The sequence below is a fragment of the Arachis stenosperma genome, chromosome 3 (assembly GCF_014773155.1).
Source record: "Arachis stenosperma cultivar V10309 chromosome 3, arast.V10309.gnm1.PFL2, whole genome shotgun sequence".
NCBI lineage: Eukaryota > Viridiplantae > Streptophyta > Magnoliopsida > Fabales > Fabaceae > Arachis > Arachis stenosperma.
Genome location: NC_080379.1, coordinates 42,303,809 through 42,316,213, shown reverse-complemented (window position 1 = coordinate 42,316,213; position 12,405 = coordinate 42,303,809).

Genomic DNA, 12,405 nt, shown 5'->3' with positions numbered 1-12,405 from the left:
CTACATCCAGTCTCCACCACAACCATGATGGAATTTCCACTATAATCAACAGACTACAATCACCAATACTATTGAATTACAACCTAATTCAACTAGTATCTACCACTAAGCTTTCTTCACCAAAGCTCAGCTTCCCAAGTGTTGTCCCAACTTGGAAAGGGAACCTAGCCAGATTCAGAAATACCAAGTGCTATCCCAACTTGGCAAGGGGAATCCGCAGATTCAATTTACCACCAAGTGCTTTTCCAACTTGGCAAGGGGAACTAAACCTTAGTTCACAGAAACCAAATTACACAGAAAGAATTCATCTGGCTTTTTCATGCATCTCTCTTGCCTCTTCTCTTATGACTTTTTCAACTCACATAATTAGCCTTTTCTCAATACAAAAGATGACACAGCATAGCCATAACAATGAAAATCAGAAATGAAGCGCTATTAGAAGAAAAAGAATTCAGCTCGGTTGAGAGAATATAATACTCTGAATTTTCTCTATCTTTTTCTTGCCTTCAAATATTGAAATGAGGTCTCCTTTATATCTTCAGCTTGCTCTCCAATTTGCCTCTTCTATTTCCTTGTCCTAACTACCCGTTGGAGCTGTCTCAGCTGGCATGCAGTCCTTGCTCCATGCTGCTCCACTACCACTGCTTGTCGAGGAACCATTCCACCAACTCTGCTATTCTTGGATTTACTTTCTTCCCTAGCATGCTCTTCTTTCTCCCTCTACTCCACTACCTCTACTGCTTCTGCTCTTTGCAAGTTTGTGTTTTACTCACCCCACAATCTGAATGTTGCTTTGCTGATGTCCTTGTGTTAGTGGAGATGTCTTGGTGTCTTGTTTCTATGCTAGAGCCACAGCTGTCCCATGATGTTGATAGATGTCCTCTTTTTCTTCTTTCTTTTTGTTCCCAATTTGTGCTCGGTGCTCTCTCTCTTGATTCATATAATATTCTGTTGCTCTTTGAAAAATAATGGGCTCATGTTGTGTATCACTTGAAGTGCCTAATGCACCATGAAATTAGACATTTTGGGCATGCATCACTAGCACCCACATTAGATAATATTGGGCTTTTAACCCAACCAATATTTGTCATCATTTGTTTGCCTAATCATCAAACTAAACTCAACAAATTGGACCAATAAATTAATAAACCAATAATTAAAATGGTTCAATAACCGATTCGATTCTCAGAACCATGGTAAAAACGGAAATCTCCACGGTCTCGCAGTTGTGTTGTGAAGATTGCTGTTAAGCGTGGTAACCTGAATACAAACAATAAACTAAAGGTATGTTATCTGTAGTCCTAGTCATTGTTCAATGGAGCATGATGATAAATCTTTTGTTTTTATTTCCTGGTTCAGAAATTAACAGGAGGTACCTTGCTGATAAGGAGAAGGCACGGTGCAGAGCCATTGATGTAACTCAATCGGGGGCAGATGAAGCAACGACACAAGTAGGATCGTTGAGGCTAAGGCATGCTGGGGAATGTAGCGACCCTCAATTTTAAAAAAATATAAATATAAATAAGTTATAATTTATTTTATAAAATTAAAATTTTTATTTTTAAAAAATTATTTTTATTGTCAGTAATTGAACTAATTTTATAATAATTTGAATTTAATCAAATCCATATTATTATTATTATTATTATTATTATTATTATTATTATTATTATTATTATTATTATTATTGTTATCATTATTATTATAAACATTACATATGATTGTTATGAGTATTATATGTATTATAAGTTTATATAATTTTAAACCCTAGTATTATGTATTCATTATTGTTATTATATTCACTACGTTATTATTATTATTATTACTATTATTATTATTATTATTATTATTATTATTATTATTATCACATGATCATTATTGCTATTGCTAGTACTATTATTACTATTATTAATTATAAAGGATGGAAATCAAAGACGGTTTACATTTTAGATTAAGTTACATATATATATTATCACTATTATTATGCATATATACATACATATAAATATATAATAATAATAAAAAAAGCTAAGGCGGCTTATATATAAGCCTTCATAAGTCATACGTATACATATACATATATATATATATATATATATATATATATATAGATGAACATCGCAAGAAAGAAAAAAAGAGAGAGAATAGCGTAACGAAGAGAAAAAAAAAAGGAAAGAACGTAAATCCCTTCGAACTTCTGGCTTCGATTTCTTGCAATCCGTAACTCCAATCAAAAATCTAATCCGGTAAGAGTATTCGTAACTTCTTCTTCTACACGTTGGCACCATTTTTGATTAGTGGAAGTTGACAGTGACATAGCTCATCTTTTCTTTGGGTTTGGCCAACAGGAATTTTAGGAGGCATAGACGATTCTGGACATTTTCTTCTTCGATAGCTCAGTCAGAAAGCTTCTCCGGAGCTTCGAATATTTTGATTCCGTACGAAGGTATGGTGTTGGTTTTTCGTAGTTAATATTTAATGTCACGTGAAAACTTAGGCTAGATGACCTTAAGATAGGAATGAACTGAGTGAATAATTGATGGATTGTGTATATGGTATAATATATGTGGTTTAGCTGTTATTAATAATTTGCTATTGAAGTTGGTTGGTTTTGGGAAAAGATTTAATATTGGTATTTGTTTGATTTTGAAATAATTTGTTACCAGAAATGATTTGAAGGATTGAGAGGTGTTTGATTTGATAGTTGAGACCCTTGAAGGGTGGCAGAAATTCGAGCTTTAGAGGAGATACTGCCAAAACTTCTATGAGAATTGGAGTTTGATTTGAGGTGGTATTTTACAAAGAAAGAGATTATCATGTAGCTTGTGTATTTGAGACTATTTGTTGACCCTCTGTCGCAAGATGTGACCGGGCACTCTAACTCCCCGGATTCCCCCATGGGCATGCATATAAATATGAATATTGAATATTACTGAGCTTGGAGTTTAACTCCATGGAATACTATATTATTGAGCTTGGAGTGTGACTCCATGGAATATTATATTTGAGCTTGGAGTTTGACTCCATGGAATATTATTGAGCTTGGGGATGCGTGCACAGAGGGACTGTCCAATGGTTAACCACCATGACATGTTGGGTTGGCTTATAACCGACAGATGAGACTCATCAGCCATAGGACATGCATACATCATATGCATTTGTTTGCTTTGTTTGAGTGTGCGTTGTTTTAGTTTGCTTAACTGTTTAATTTTGCTTATCCGCTACTTGTTCTACTTGCTGTAAATGTTTCTCTATCTGTGTTTTCCTTGCTTGAACTGTATGTGTATGTTTTCTGAGAAATCCCTCTTGACGAAGGTGTGAGGAGAGAGGGTTGTTCCACCAGTGATTCGGAGGATTAGAGGCGACAGAAAGTGAAGTATTAAGTTAAAGTTAGATTTAGAACTAGAATACCTTAGACAACTTACCTAATTTCTGGTTTAGTTGAATTCTTAGGCTGAAATCTGAGTGTCAGAGTTCTAAGAATGCCTCTGGCTTTTCCGAGACCTTTTATATTAACTATGTGGGCACCTTTACCATACTGAGAACCTCCAGTTCTCATTCCATACTATGTTGTTGTTTTTCAGATGCAGGTCGAAAGGTATCTCATTAGGCGTCTGGACACCTGAGGCGAAGTGGTTACTGTGTTCTTTTGTTATGCAGTGATGTATATACACATACTTAGCTTTCTCTCCACATAACTTATTCTTTTTTATCCTCTTAGAGGTTTATGGAGAGGCAGGATTTTGTTTATGTACATCTTGGGTTTTGGATATGTATATATGTATATGTAAATATTCCCCGGCCAGCCTTGACTTCGCAGACTGAGTTAGGAGCTTGTTATTTTGTACCTTTGGCTTTCTATTCCTACTTTTATTATCTTACGTTTGATAGTTATCTTCACACGCAAGTTGTTCCGTCTTCGGAGCGTGGCACTTTTCATTTTGCGATTTTGTTTTACCCATTTTTCAAGGCTCCTAGTCTATTATCTTCTTTCTACTATTATAAGTATGTATTTTAATTTTTAGAGGTCGTAATACCTTGCCACCTCTGCTTTACGACTTAAGCGTAAGGCTCTGTGTGGTAGGGTGTTACATTATGGTATCAGAGCAGTTCGTTCCTGTAGAGCCTGAGGGATGGACTGATTATGCTTCTGGGCATACTCTAGGTGTGTGTATGTGCTATTAGGATATCTGATTGATATATGTGGCATAAATGTTCATGAGCATGCATCTGGAACTTGAAGCATTAAACTTGCGATATTGAAACTGATCAACTTAATATCACTTGTTTGGTGTGAACAAGGACCAAATGTCGTCTCGTGGATCCGAACGAGGTATTTAGAGAGGAAATCCCGTGGTTGAACCAATGCAAGGACGTCGAGGTGGAAACCCTAGTGCTAGTACAAGTAAGTAAGTCGATACTATAGGTCTATGACCCTTACTGACTTCCTCAAGAGTGGTCCACCTCGGTTTAACGGGAACGCCAATGCCCTGGAGGCTGATCAGTGGTTCCGAGAAGTGGAGAGATTTTTGTACACTCAGCATGTTCCTGAAGTACAGTCAGTGGAGATAGTGACTCATATGTTGGAGGGAGATGCTCAGAATTGGTGGCAAGAGTTGTGTCATACCTTGCAGGTGGAGTTAACGGATGTCCCTTGGAATAGATTCAAAACAGAGTTTTATGGGAGATATTTCTTGCATGCGTTTCGCATTGCAAAGGAATTGGAGTTAATGCAGCTGAAGCAAAAGGATATGTCCGTTGCCGACTATACCCGTGAATTCGACAATCTGTGCCGTTTCTCAAAAACTTGTCAAGGAAATCCAGCCGATTATGAGGAATAGAAGTGTGCTCAGTTTGAGAAAGGACTAAGGAGAGATATCTTTAATTACGTGTATCCACAAAAGCTAACAAATTTCACTGAGTTGGTTAAGAAGAGCCAGCTCGCTGAGGATTGCTCCATGAAGTGGATACTGCTACAGGAAGGCTTTGGTGAGACCACCCCAGAAGAGCCGCGCAAGTACGGACTGGGAATGTGTTTTCAATGTGGAGCACCGGGACATATATCTAGGGATTGTTCACGTGGGAGAGCCGCAGATGCGGGTTGGCCACGACAGGATCGAGGTAAGTATGATACCGAATGCGTAGAATGGATTTGTTCTGTGTAGAGCTAGGACCCCGCTTTTATTTAGGTTACATAATCAAATTGAGAAGTTTAGGACTGGAAAGACTGGACGTAGTTTTGGACTTGGACACGGACTAGGAATTTAGGCCGATAGAAATATCTCTTTGATAACCAGTTAGGTGTCGAGAGAAAAAGTAAGTTGTGATAGATTTAGTGTCAGAGGCTGAACCAGTTTCAATAGTATTACGTATGATGGCACTATTAGAATCAGCAGAACTTAGGAGCTAGATGAAGCGAGTATTAGAAGCGATAAACCCGTCGTTCTAATACCAACCTGCCTTATAACCTTTCTACGTCGAATCTATCTTGTATCTTCCGCTTTACGTAGACTTTTAAGCTATAAGAATATCATGGATTTGCAAACTAAGCATGTCAAATCTTTCTGTTTTTCTTTGACATGTTTAAGAAGGGAAGTTACGTCAGTATGAATCTTTTCTATTTTATATCAATTTTCGAGGGCAAAAATTTTTGTAAGGTGGGTAGAATGTTGCGACCCTCAATTTTAAAAAAATATAAATATAAATAAGTTATAATTTATTTTATAAAATTAGAATTTTTTATTTTTAAAAAATTATTTTTATTATCAGTAATTGAACTAATTTTATAATAATTTAAATTTAATCAAATCCATATTATACATTACATACAATTGTTATGAGTATTATATGTATTATAAATTTATATAGTTTTAAACCCTAGTATTATGTATTCATTATTGTTATTATATTCACTACGTTGTTATTATTATTATTATTATTATTATTATTATTATTATTATTACTATTATTACGTTTATTATTATTATTATTATTATTATTATTATTATTATTATTATTATTACATGATCATCATTGCTATTGCTAGTACTATTATTACTATTATTAATTATAAAGGATGGAAATCAAAGACGGTTTACATTTTGGATTAAGTTACATATATATATTATCACTATTATTATGCATATATACGTACATATAAATATATAATAATAATAAAGAAAGCTAAGGCGGCTTATATATAAGTCTTCATAAGTCATACGTATACATATATATAGATGAACATCATAAGAAAGAAAAAAAGAGAGAGAATAGCGTAACGAAGAGAAAAAAAAAGGGAAAGAACGTAAATCCCTTCGAACTTCCGGCTTCGATTTCTTGCAATCCGTAACTCCAATCAAAAATCTAATCCGGTAAGAGTATTTGTAACCTCTTCTTCTACACGTTGGCAGCATTTTTGATTAGTGAAAGTTGACAGTGACATAGCTCATCTTTTCTTTGAGTTTGGCCAACGGGAATTTTAGGAGGCATAGACGATTCTGGACCTTTTCTTCTTCGATAGCTCAGTTAGAAAGCTTCTCCGGAGCTTCGAATATTTTGATTCCGTACGAAGGTATGGTTTTGGTTTCTCGTAGTTAATGTTTAATGTCACGTGAAAACTTAGGTTAGATGACCTTAAGATAGGAATGAACTGAGTGAATAATTGATGGATTGTGTATATGGTATAATATATGTGGTTTAGCTGTTATTAATAATTTGCTATTGAAGCTGGTTGGTTTTGGGAAAAGATTTAATATTGGTATTTGTTTGATTTTGAAATAATTTGTTACCGGAAATGATTTGAAGGATTGAGAGGTGTTTGATTTGATAGTTGGGACCCTTGAAGGGTGGCAGAAATTCGAGCTTTAGAGGAGATACTGCCAAAACTTCTATGAGAATTGGAGTTTGATTTGAGGTGGTATTTTACAAAGAAAGAGATTATCATGTAGCTTGTGTATTTGAGACTATTTGTTGACCCTCTGTCGCAAGATGTGACCGGGCACTCTAACTCCCCGGATTCCCCCATGGGCATGCATATAAATATGAATATTGAATATTACTGAGCTTGGAGTTTAACTCCATGGAATACTATATTATTGAGCTTGGAGTGTGACTCCATGGAATATTATATTTGAGCTTGGAGTTTGACTCCATGGAATATTATTGAGCTTGGGGATGCGCGCACAGAGGGACTGTCCAATGGTTAACCACCAGGACATGTCGGGTTGGCTTATAACCGACAGATGAGACTCATCAGCCATAGGACAGGCATACATCATATACATTTGTTTGCTTTGTTTGAGTGTGCATTGTTTTAGTTTGCTTAACTGTTTAATTTTGCTTATCCGCTACTTGTTCTACTTGCTGTAAATGTTTCTCTATCTGTGTTTTCCTTGCTTGAACTGTATGTGTATGTTTTCTGAGAAATCCCTCTTGACGAAGGTGTGAGGGGAAAGGGTTGTTCCACCAGTGATTCGGAGGATTGGAGGCAACAGAAAGTGAAGTATTAAGTTAAAGTTAGATTTAGAACTAGAATACCTTAGACAACTTACCTAATTTCTGGTTTAGTTGAATTCTTAGGCTGAAATCTGAGTGTCGGAGTTCTAAGAATGCCTCTGGCTTTTCCGAGACCTTTTATATTAACTATGTGGGCACCTTTACCATACTAAGAACCTCCAATTCTCATTCCATACTATGTTGTTGTTTTTCAGATGCAGGTCGAAAGGTATCTCATTAGGCGTCTGGACACCTGAGGCGAAGTGGTTACTGTGTTCTTTTGATGTGCAGTGATGTATATACACGTACTTAGCTTTCTCTCCACATAACTTATTCTTTTTGATCTTCTTAGAGGTTTATGGAGAGGCAGGATTTTGTTTATGTACATCTTGGGTTTTGGATATGTATATATGTATATGTAAATATTCTCCGGCTTGCCTTGACTTCGCAGACTGAGTTAGGAGCTTGTTATTTTGTACCTTTGGCTTTCTATTCCTACTTTTATTATCTTACGTTTGATAGTTATAGTTTTCCTCACACGCAAGTTGTTCCGTCTTCGGAGCGTGGTGCTTTTCATTTTGCGATTTTGTTTTACCCATTTTTCAAGGGTCCTAGTCTATTATCTTCTTTCTACTATTATAAGTATGTATTTTAATTTTTAGAGGTCGTAATACTTTGCCACTTCTGCTTTACGACTTAAGCGTAAGGCTCTGTGTGGTAGGGTGTTATAGGGAAGGGATATATCTGCCGTAGAATGCGAGAAGACGATCAAAGAGTCTGCAAAAGCCAACAACATTAGGCTTTTCAGAAAAGTTGAACGTAAACTGGCTCTTGCAAATCTCAAATCCTTTTTATTGTTCAAGATTATATGCTTGAGATTTTTTATTTTTCATTTATTTATTATTATTATTTTTACAATCTGAACAGGCCCAGACCAAAAGGCTTAGAGCAGAAAGTCTTTTAGCTCCCCGTTTGATGAGAGGCAATGTAATTGTGGCTCATTGGCTCCCCGCCGCCCCTTTGTTTGATAAAGTTTTTATTTTCTAAAATACTTTATAATTTTTAAAAAATTATAATATTTGTATTTGATAAAATTAAATTAAAAATATTTTTTAATAAATATAAATATCATAATTATATTTGATAAAATAGTTCTTAAAATTAAAATGAATTATAATAAATATAAATATAAAAATTAAATTTAGAAATTAATCAATGTATAAATTTATGTTAGATTTTTTTTTATTAATAAGTACACGTCAATTTTAAAAAGTTTTACTTTAAATATTTTTAAAAGATAGCCTTTGTTTTGAGGTATTAAAACGAGAACTGAGACTTAATATCATGTTTGTTAGCTCAGATATTAGTATTAAAATTTTAGTCTCTGTCTTCAAAATTTTAGTATTTCAGTATCTTAAAAATAGAGACACATGAGACTGAATTTTTTAATGATAAAGACTGAAATTTTAATAACATTTTGTACCTAAATACTCTTATTTCAATTAATTAATTTTAATTTTATTCTTTATACAAATTAAATTAAAATTTTATTCTTTTTTCAGTTTCTATCTCTTACTTTACACTAAATATAATATTAAGACTTATTTCAATCTCTATTTTTCAATCTCAATCTTTCAATCTCTGTCTCTTTAAAACACTACCTAAATCACTTTTAGCCATAAAATATTTGACCACTACAAAATCCACCTATATTAAATGTTTATACCAATATAATGTGACAAACAAGTGAAACAAATTTTGTAATTTTAAAATATCATTTTTATCATCTTTGTTCCTACAATACATGGAAGTGAAAAGAAAACCGTCTTTTATAACTTAAAATTATATAAATCATATTTTAGTAAGAGAAATGCTAAGAAGCTAACAAATTTTATTATTTTTAGTTATTAATTAATCATCATTAATATTTTTAATAGTATTAAATTATATCTAATAATATATAATTATTCATTTTTTTATTAATTAAATACTAACTAAATTTTAATAAAAGTTTTGTTTTCTAAACTTTCTTTTTTAGTAATATATATGTACAAGAGATTATGAATTGCCCAAAGAGAACGAAAATGGACCAGAAGAATAACTAATCACCTAAGCCTCATCATTTTATATTGGTATCTATCACAATTTTGGAGGTAGTATTTTTTAAAAATTTATATAATTATAAAAAATATTATATTATCATTTAATTATATTTATTTTTTTAAATAATTATTTACAAAATTAATATAAAATATAATTATTTTTTTAAATATAATAATACGTAATTAAATATACGTATAAAATTATTTTATATTGACAGTATATTCAAATTATATTAAAACATAATTGATAACAACAAAGGGAATATAAATTAAATTGATTTGACATAACACGACATATATCTTTGGCTATTATTTTACCGTATTCCATATATTCTTTTTTAATGTATTCTGATCTGTATGTAATTTTTTTGGTGAATAAGAGAAAAACTTATCGAATTTGCTATTTTCGAAGTTTTGTATCACTCGCTTCTTTAGTAATTTCACTAATTTGGGCTTAAAAGATAAATGATGTATATAATTATTTTTGAGTAAATTCTATGGTATAGATAATAACTTAGTATCTATATGTATAAATAATTGATGACAAGCTGTGATTATGACAAAGGGTATAAGTAGGGAACAAATTATTCAGTGTTTCAGAGAAATAGCAAAGTTACAGAAAAAATTTAATAGAATCACGTGAGAAAAGTTTTAATTAAGTTGGATAATAAAATGTTATAATGAGTAATTAATTTTGGCTTATTAGGGATCCTAGCCTTGGCCCTTTTTTTGTTCTTGGACAAAAACTTTTTTTCTGTGTCATAGGCCAAAAAATATAACATACATTAACAGTATTTTTACTCAATATCCAAGAAACCCAAACATCACTCTAATTATAATTACTCACAGAAAAAATAAAAAAGAACTTCACTGCTTCTACTAATCACTTCCAAGTTTGGACTTTCATCCAATTAGCATAATCTATATGCATAAATTTAATATTAAAACAAGTAATTATGTCATGTCCCAAAAAAAAAAAGGTAACAACAACAACAACAATAATAATAATAATAATAATAATAATAATAATAATAATACAGTTAGTTAGAAATAATTTTAAGCAACATTTAATTGAATCTGCATTTGTTATATAAAATAGTTTATAGTTAATGTTTAATAATATTAATTTAATGAATCATTTTAAATTAAACTAAGAATACTATAATAGTGAATCAAATAATAAAGTTTGATTTATTTTATATTTATTTAGATATCTAAAAACACCAAAATATATAACACGTCCACAAAAAAAATGATTCTTCTCTTATAGAATTGCAAATTATATATTTTATTAAATATTATATGAACACATTATTATGCACATAGTATAATCAAAAGAAAAAAAAAATATGTAATAGTGAATACATACTAAAATATTATCAAAATATACTGTTGTTAAGATATCATATAAATAAAAAATTATATATGTATAAATAAATACTAAATGTGTACATTTAAACATTATCTTGATAAATTTGATTACATAATTTAAGTTATGTAGGGGTGTGCAAAAAAACTGGTTTCACTGAACTGAATTGAAACTGAACTGAAACTGTTTTAAATAAACTAATTTTTTTAAATAAAAAACTGAACTGAAACCATAGTTTTTATGAAAAACCAGTTTATTAAAAACCAGTTTTTATAGTTCAGTTTAGTTTTAAACTAAATTAAAACTGGTTTTATTTAAACTCCAAAATTAATTTTACATACTCTTTCTTTCTCTTTCTCCCTTCACTCTCTCTCTCCCCTTTCTCTTTCTCTCTTTCTCTCTCTCTCTCTCTCCCCCTTCTCTCTCTCTCCTCTCCCTCTCCTTTCTTTCCCCTCTCTCTTCCTCTCTCTCTCTTCTCCCTCCTCTCTTTCTCCCACTCCTCTCTCTCTATATCTCTCTCTCTCTCTCTCACCCCCTTCCTCTTTCTCCCTCTCCCTCTTTTTCCTCTCTCTCTCCCCCTCTACCTCTCCTTCCCCTTCCTTCTTCTCTCTCCTCCCCTCTCTCTCCTCTCTCTCTCTCCCCTTTTTTTCTCTCTCTCCTCTCCCTCCTCTCTCTCTCCCTCCCTCCCCTCTTTCTTCCCCTCTCTCTCTTATTCTCCTCTTTCTCCCCCTCTTCTCTCCCTTCTCTCTCTCTCTCTCTCTTCCCTTTCTTTCTTCTCTCCCTTCTCTATCTCTCTCTCTCTCTTTCTCTCTCTCCCCCTCCTATTTGTCTCCCTCTTTTTCTCTCTCTTCCTCTCCTTCTCTTCTCTCCCTCTCTCTCTCTTTTCTTCTCCTCTCTCTCTCTCTCTCTCCTTTTTCCCCTCTCCCTCTCCCTTCCTTCCCCTCTCTCTTCCTCTCTCTCTCTTCTCTCCCTCCTCTCTCTCCCCTCCCCTCTTTCTTCTCTCTCTCTTTTTCCCTCCTCTTTCTCCCTCCCCCTTCCTTCTTCTATCTCTTCCTCTCTCTCTCTCCCTTTTTTCTCTCCCTCCTCTCATTATCTCTCCTCCTTCCCTCTTTCTTCCTCTCTCTCTCTCTCTCTCTCTCTCCTTCTCCTCTTTCTCCCCCTCATCTCTCTCTCTCTCTTTTTTTCTATCGCTCTCTCTCTTTCTTTTTCTCCCCTCTCCCTCTCTCTCCCCCTCTCATCCCCTTCTCTCTCTCCCTCCCTTCCCCTTCTCTCTATCTCTCTTCCTCTTTTCCCTCTTTCCCCTTTTGTTTCTCTCCTCTCTGCCCTCTCTCCACCTCCCCTCTCTCATCCTCTTTCTCTCTCTCATTTTTCTCTTTTTTCTTTCTCTTTCCTATTCTTCTCTATCTCCTTCTCTTATTTCTCTCTCTTTTTCTCTCTCTC